Source organism: Aulonocara sp. 'chitande type north' Nkhata Bay, linkage group LG6 (assembly GCF_057382095.1).
Source record: "Aulonocara sp. 'chitande type north' Nkhata Bay isolate Kocher_YH1m ecotype deep benthic linkage group LG6, A_spYH_male_GT1.1, whole genome shotgun sequence".
NCBI classification, from domain to species: Eukaryota; Metazoa; Chordata; class Actinopteri; order Cichliformes; family Cichlidae; genus Aulonocara; species Aulonocara sp. 'chitande type north' Nkhata Bay.
This window is the reverse complement of record NC_141349.1, coordinates 39,779,437-39,787,183: the sequence shown is the minus strand read 5'-3', so window position 1 is coordinate 39,787,183 and position 7,747 is coordinate 39,779,437.

Here is a 7,747-nt window from a genome sequence, read left to right as displayed (position 1 = left end):
TTTAATTACTTTTATAAAATAATGCATGATGGAAGTATTTTAATTATCTCATTATATTTACCCAAAGCAACAGGTAATATTTGGCTTACATTTCCAACAGTGCTAAGGTGAGGTGAGAACCCTTTGGCTACGTCTCTGAAAACAGTACAGGAGGTCCGGTATAGTCAGAGGATATCAGTTCTGCACACGCTAATGAAACTCTAAATCTTCCTTAAACCATATTGAGCAGTTTCAGAAAAGTATTTTGGCAAATATATAGGATCTTCCCTCTGTAGCGGTCCCCAGGTACTGTTTACCTGCATGCTCAAATCTGGTCTGCTAGTACCAATCACAATACACAAAATTTTGTAAACAGAATTCTTGCTACATATTCCTTAAATTGATATGAAGATATCTGCCTAGAGAGATTGCTACTGACTAAAGTAGAGATTGGGTACTTTAGCTTATTTCCCACGCGGTTGCCACAGTGGATGGATCTGCATGTTTGATTTGGCACAGATTTTAAACCGGATGCCCTTCCCGATGCAACCCTCCCTTTTATCTGGGCTTGGGACTGGCACTAGTACAATAACTTATGACCTCTCGAGGCAGGGTGTGTGTCTCCTCCCAGTCTTCAACCCGTGTGCTGTGTAAGCTAAATGTATCCAATTTTTAGACCTTCATGAGTGCAAATCTATTGTAGGTTTAAATATTTAAAATCTGTATTTAAACACAGCATGACTTAAGTTGAATATTTCTTACAACTTTGATATGCGATGTGAAAAACTACAAAATCCATGCTCATTTGTGCAACAGATAATTTTCTTGTCATTTGCAGGAACAGTTTCAACAAGGTATAATTTCCCACTGAGGTTAATTTCGAGAATAAAACACATAAGAAATTGGGAAATGCACTTTGAAGTTTAAGGCGAGTCACAGCACAGTGTGACGCGGTTTTGCAAGTTAAGCTGGGCACCCTTACAAAGTACCATTGAGGGATCTTTAAAGATTTGCCCACCATTAAAGGGGGCTAGTGGTAGCAGGTGGTGTGCTGGAGGAAGAGGATCTCCCTGTGGTCTCATTCAGGCCTGACAGAGAGGACTGAGACAGGTGGTCAAGCCCTTTAATGTTTGTAGGCTTTTAATCTGTGCATGTGGCTCTAAACCAGGGCACACTGTACACTGACCGAGAACTCTTTACTGGCAGTGCTACGATATAGTTTCTGCTTCTGCTGCTGGCTGTTTCATGTGGCTCGAAAGACTTTGTACATGGCAAGGCTACTTAATCCCCTAGTGACAAATGCATTGCTTTTGGTGTTCTTGACACGTAATGTTGTTCAAGCATTTAGAAACTTTGTCACCTGTCAATGACAACTGGCAGCTGACGTATAACAATTTAATTACTCTCGTTTGTTCTTGGGTTATTCTTGGATGTTGGAAAATGTTGTTGGTAAAGATGAGAAGCGCTGCTCATGTAATCCCGGGTATCAGAAGCCATTTCAACAAACATAAAAGTAGCAATCTGATAGTTAAGATGTTTCCAGAGTTTAAACGTGTTTGATATTCTGATTTATGCGAAACTTCCTGTCCACTTAAGTTTGGCTCCAGACGATTTGGAAACCAGTAAATGAGTGTTTAAAGGAAATGGCTCACAAATGGGAGTTTCGTCTGTGTTGTGGAAACAAGCAGGTGCTTTCTGAGGCCCTTAAAGCGCACTAGTATCACTTTGCATAGGGGCTGCCCCTTGTTGCCGTTTCTGCTTGATGGATTGCATCATTATCCTGACATTGTTTGTCTGTGTGTGCTAACAGGATGAACTGCCAATACGACCGTTTTGGGTTTCATGTTCCCAGGATCCCAAAGTGCCAAAAAAAAAAAGAAAGAAAAAATTTTGTTTTGGTCGAAAGTTGTTGAGGCTCCTTTGTAGTTGGTCTGCTGGTTTCTTTGATCTTGGCAAGGTCTCTGTTAGTGATGACTTTGACAATGGTGGCAGGTTCCCAAAAGCAAATGAATCACTTCTGTTCAAATGCCTAAGAGTACCGAGCGGCAGCCTTCAGGGCTGAAAAAAAGATGAAGCCAAAAATTGCACTTCCTGTTGTGGCCACTTGAGGCAGGTTTTTAAAGTTAGTCAGTCCCCACAGACTCCCATGTCAAAATGTCCAGTATTAAAAAGCATGTTTACAGCCTGGCACAAAAATCATTTTGGCTTGTAAGGATGGTTTGCCTTTCATCTATAAGGGGAGAATCTTTTCTTATTCCTTCATGTGGACTCTGGCGTGAACGGTGTGGCTGCTTTGATTGGCACGTGTCCCGATGCAGGTAGCTGTGGTAAATATCTGTGTGACTGAGCTTGGCCAAGAAGGTTGGGTTTAAGCTCTGATGAGTGAAACTGTAATATTTCATTAGTCTGGTGCTTTTAGTAACGTGACGCTTAAATATCGTTTTCACACCTTGAAGATCAGTATACGTTCTTAAACATACAGACACATAAAAGGATATAATCAACCATACGGTCAGACATTCATTCCAAAATACACAAACACACACACGCAAATGGTTGAAAACTATACGACTGAGTTAAAGGGAATGCTAACCCATAAAAGTGAGTTTTTAGTATATGTTTAAAACAAATAATAGAGTCAGACGACCTGACTCACCTCAAAAGCACAATCACTTCTAGTTTTAAAATCAGATCGAGGGACAGATCGAGACCCTGGTTAGAGAAAGAGAGAGTCTGGCTGCTGTGATAAGGTCTCACAAATCTGCTTTATACACAGAAGCCTGTCCATGTAGATCTTTTTGTGTTCGTTACAGAATTTTAAAGGTAATTCAGAATTTCACTGGAAGCCAGTGAAGGAATACAAAAATAAGTGTGATATGTGACCAACCGTCAGTTCTTGTTAGCAGCCATTCTGCTGCCTTCTGCACGGAGGACTGAGTGATGCACGTGAAAAGTGAATTGCAATAATCAAGCCGGGTGAATATTAAGTTGTGAACTAGAAGCACCAGATGATTGAATAATAGTAAATGTTTAATTTTTGCAACATTTTTACAACAGAGATGTCTTCCTTTTACTGAGTATGATGGAATTAGACAGCACTCACTTTCGCTCTAAAAGTAAGTGCCATCTAACACAGAAATCATTGCAGAATCACTCTAAGAAATCCAAAGACCCCACTATAAGCAGTTTCATGTAGGATATATTTTCTTTCTACCAAACTACATGGGCTAAACTGCATTTACCCTTGATGGCAAGGGTAAATGGCACAATGTAAATGGCACCTGCCGTCAGCTGAGCTCTCATGTTAACTACTTTACACTTCTTTCGGCTGGCAGATGTGGAGAGTAGAAAGAAAAAAACCTTCAGACAGAAGTTTCTGTAAGCAGTTGGGCTGTGATTGCTGCTGAGTTTTACAAATCTGTCTCTGGCACTTTGAGGACCACAAAGCGAGGGCCATTTAGTTCTATTATATTTGAGAAAAGGCAGCATTTCCACAACTTAAAACTCCAACACTGGGCAGCTCACACTATATAAATGTGTATGGAAGAAAAGAACTAAAGGTCACTGGAAAAGAAAAAGTGTCAGTTTCAAATTTAAGGTACTCATATAATAGGGGCGACCGTGGCTCAGGGGGTTGGGAAGCGTATCTGTAACCGGAAGGTCGCCGGTTCGATCTCTGTCCTGGTCGTTGTGTCCTTGGGCAAGACACTTTACCCTACCGCCTACTGGTGTTGGCCAGAGGGGCCAATGGCGTGATATGGCAGCCTCGCTTCTGTCAGTCTGCCCCAGGGCAGCTGTGGCTACAACCGTAGCTTGCCTCCACCAGTGTGTGAATGTGAGAGTGAATGAATAGTGGCATTGTAAAGTGCTTTGGGTGCCTTGAAAAGTGCTATATAAATCCAATCCATTAATATTCCATCAAAACTGTATTTTTTTCTCCACTACATTTATCTGACAGATTCAGTTTCAAGTTTCATAGATTTTTATTAACAAAATTAGAACATATATTTAAAAACAATAATACTCTGTCAACAGGGGAAGTCTTCCAAGATTTATAAGAACATTAACGCGATGAACACATCCATGCATCTATAATTAAATAGGTCTTACTGTATAACGAGTATCATTCATTTCAGTAATTTAACTTTTTTAAGGTAATATTTTTAGCAAAATGCGCTGTAAACTGTGATGCTTGCAACACACCTGAGTTTTATATGTAAGAAGTATTTCTGGAGTATTAATCTAGTATCACTAGATGTGATGTCAGATTTCATCTCTGTTGAACCAGATTTTAGGTGGGCACAGAGAACAAATTATTTTGTATAGTAAAGATATCTAGTGGAACTAAGACTCATTTCTAAGTCTTCTTCTCCTTCTTTCAGCAACTCCCTTTAAGGATATCTGCCTCTATTTCACCTTATCCCTAGCATCCTCTTCTGTCACACCAATCCTCTGAAGGTCCCAGCCATACATCCACGAATCCCCTCTGCGGCCTTCCTCTTTTTCTCCTTGTGTTATATGTGTTATTCCCCCTCTGTACATGTGAAAACCATTTCAACCTTATATGTACTTTCTAATCTAATCAAATCCCCCCTCCCCGAACAAAAACTGGAAGAGGCTTGAAAATTTTCTAGAAAAATAACATTAAGAAAACACCCACATGCACCACAGCTTCTAATTTTATCTTATCCTGTGAACAACAGGCTGAATTAAGGGGCACTCCACTGATTCATCACTGTAATTCTGGGGCTTTCCAAAAGATAACTTGGAAAAAGAATTAGACCAGATGCGGTCAAACTCTCCAGACGTCCTTTAATGAATTGTTAGTCTTCAAACTCACACTGTAACAACCCAGATGAGATCATTATGAGATCATTAGGGTTATTTTCTTAGAAGCTCCTAAAAACCACAGGAGATGTGCAAATGTTTACACATCTCAAGCAAACTGTAAAACTAGTGACATACTCCTTAAAGTGGGGGAAAAAAGAACCAAAATCTAGCTCAAATATTTCCCAGGAGGACATTAGTTTCAAAAAACCAAACAAACGACTTTCTAACTTCTCAGGTCAGTAAAAGAAAAGCACACAAGTCAAACTGTAATCTGTGACTGTAGCTGGATTCCAACTTTCCCCTTGTTTTCGGTATCCTTCTCACAAGGAAAGTGCTCGGCCTCTTTTCATTAGTGCCTGTTTGTTCATCCTTGGTAATGATCTCATAAGGGGCTTTTTAGTAGAACACGGTGCTCTGTGATTGAATGGTTTTATGTGGAGTCAAAGCACTCAGGTTTGCACAGCGGGGTGCCACTTCAGATCACTCAACGAAAATCCCTGTGGAGCTCTGGGGGAAAAACCATCGATTGCTGCTCAGCCTCCCCAATTTTTTTCCCTCTTGCAAAATAATCCACTTTAACCGTCCCACTCCTCTCTCCCTTCCCCTGGAACTAGCGATTAAGCGCTTAACCAGTTTACATGAGAGAGAGAGACGTGTTTGAAATGCAAACAAACAAACACCTGGGATTCTCAAGGTCGAGTATATTGTTACGTGAGTCGCTGTGGCAGTGTTTAGTTCCAATTTACTTCATCAGTATGTAAATGTAGACGGTTGCAGGCAGCGATAAGCACTGTAGCAGTATTTTAGCTAACAATTTAATGATGTTCTATGTAACATCAATTAAGACTTTAAAAAATTAGAATGATTATTGTTGGTAATTTTTCAGGTAACATTTAAGTGTGACAGTGTTACCTGAAGGACAAATTAAGGTGTGGTACTGCTTTGTATTTCTACAACCAAAAATGTAATCATCTAAGAAAAGCTGATTGTTGACAGTTGTCTATTACCAGACTGATATAGCTTTGTAAAATAAAATCCTCCAAATTAGGAATGATGTGGCCCAGATATAAACACGTTGTCTAGCAACCACCTACCAGCAAGCTAAAATGACCTACTTGTAAAGTTTATCCAGTTACTGCGAGCATGTACTGTTGAAGGTAATATGGCTTAAATGCTTGTTGGGCATGCAGCAATGTTCATATAGAGTTGTGCGTTTGGTCACCTGATGAAGGTGAATATGATATTTATTCTCTTTTTGGCTCTGTTTTTGGTCTCATGATAACCTTCAACCTATCTGGTTCCTTTTAATCTTTTCTAAAGATGACATCTGACTCTGTTTCATCCTATCACTAGCAGCCCTCTCCATGTCCTCCTTCACTACATCCAGGAATCTTCTTTGTGGTCTTCCTCTTTTCCTTCTGCCTGGCAGATCCATCTTCAGCATCCTTAGTCCAAAATATCCTTATCCCTCCTCCGAAAAGTCTCTGCCTTGCTTCCCTAACTTTGTCTCCACACCACTTGACCTGAGCTGTCCCTCTGGTGTACTAATATCTAATCTCGTCTCTGCTGGACACTCATCTTCAGCTCGGCCTCCTGTCTTTTTAACAGTGCCAACATATCTTGTAAAACCATCTCTTTCACTGTCGCTGCTATCCATCTGTCACAAAGAAATCTTATTAACAATCTGCATGTTTGATTTTGGGAGAGATTTTATACCAGAGGCCGTTCTTGATGCAACCTTGGGACTGGTGCTGTACACCGTGGCTGGGTTAAGGTCATGTTTGGCTCCATAGCTGCTATATTGAACAGCCAGTCTGAAATTCATAGCTGACCAGAAATATGATTTGATGCATGGATGTTATTTCCACAGTCCATCACCATTTTTTCCCTTTATTTATTTATGTTTTCTTTCTATAGTTTTGTTTTGTTTTAGAACTTGAGTATCCAGTGGTACCGACCCCCACTGTAGTATGGTTGATAATAAGCACTGCATTTTTATAGCCTGACAAAAGTATCAGCTTAAGAAAATATACCAGAGCCGTTACTGATTTTTCAGTGGCACCTTAAGTTGCATGCAGCAAGTTATGTATAGCGATAATTTCAGAGCATATGTTACTGTAGCCAATATTCTTAATCTGATGATTTTTTTCCCTGGAAAACCTGAACATACAGTCCCGATCAAACGTCTAAGAAAAAATGGCAAAAAAAATCATATTTTGTATTGTTGGATCTTAACAAGGTTACGGGTAGAGCTTAAACATGCAAAAAGAAGAAATGGGGGTAAGACAAAACATTTTTTGAGGATGCAATTTATTGAAAACAACACTTAACTCATTCACTGCCATTGACGTCTATAGCCGTCAATGGCAGTGAATGAGTCAATGGGCTGTAAAACAGCCTGTTTGAGATTAACTCATTCACTGCCAGCCATTGGCAGTGAATGAGTTAATCTCAAACAGGCTGTTTTACAGCTGATCAAAAGTTTAGGACTACGCCTCAAAAAAACCTGTAAACTTCCCCAAAACAGAAATCAGAGTTCCAAACATGAACTCAGTAATGAGTAGCTCCACTGTTATTGTTGATCACTTCAAAAATTTGTTGGCATTCTTGATACAAGTGTTTCCATGAGGTGAGTGGGAATATTTCTCCAAGTGGTGAAGACGGCCGCACGAAGGGGCCAGACAAGTTGTTGTCTGGAACTGTTGTCCATTTTTGTAAACTTCCTTTGCCATCAATCCCCAAAGGTTCTCAACTGAATTTAGATCAGGGGAACATGCAGGAGGGTCCAAAAGAGTGATGTTATTCTCCTGGAAGAAGACCCTTGTCCTCTGGGCATTGTGTACTGTAGCATTTTCCTGTTGAAAAACCCAGTCGTAACCACACAAACGAGGGCCCTCAGTCATGAGAGACGCTCTCTGTAACATCTACACATAGCCAG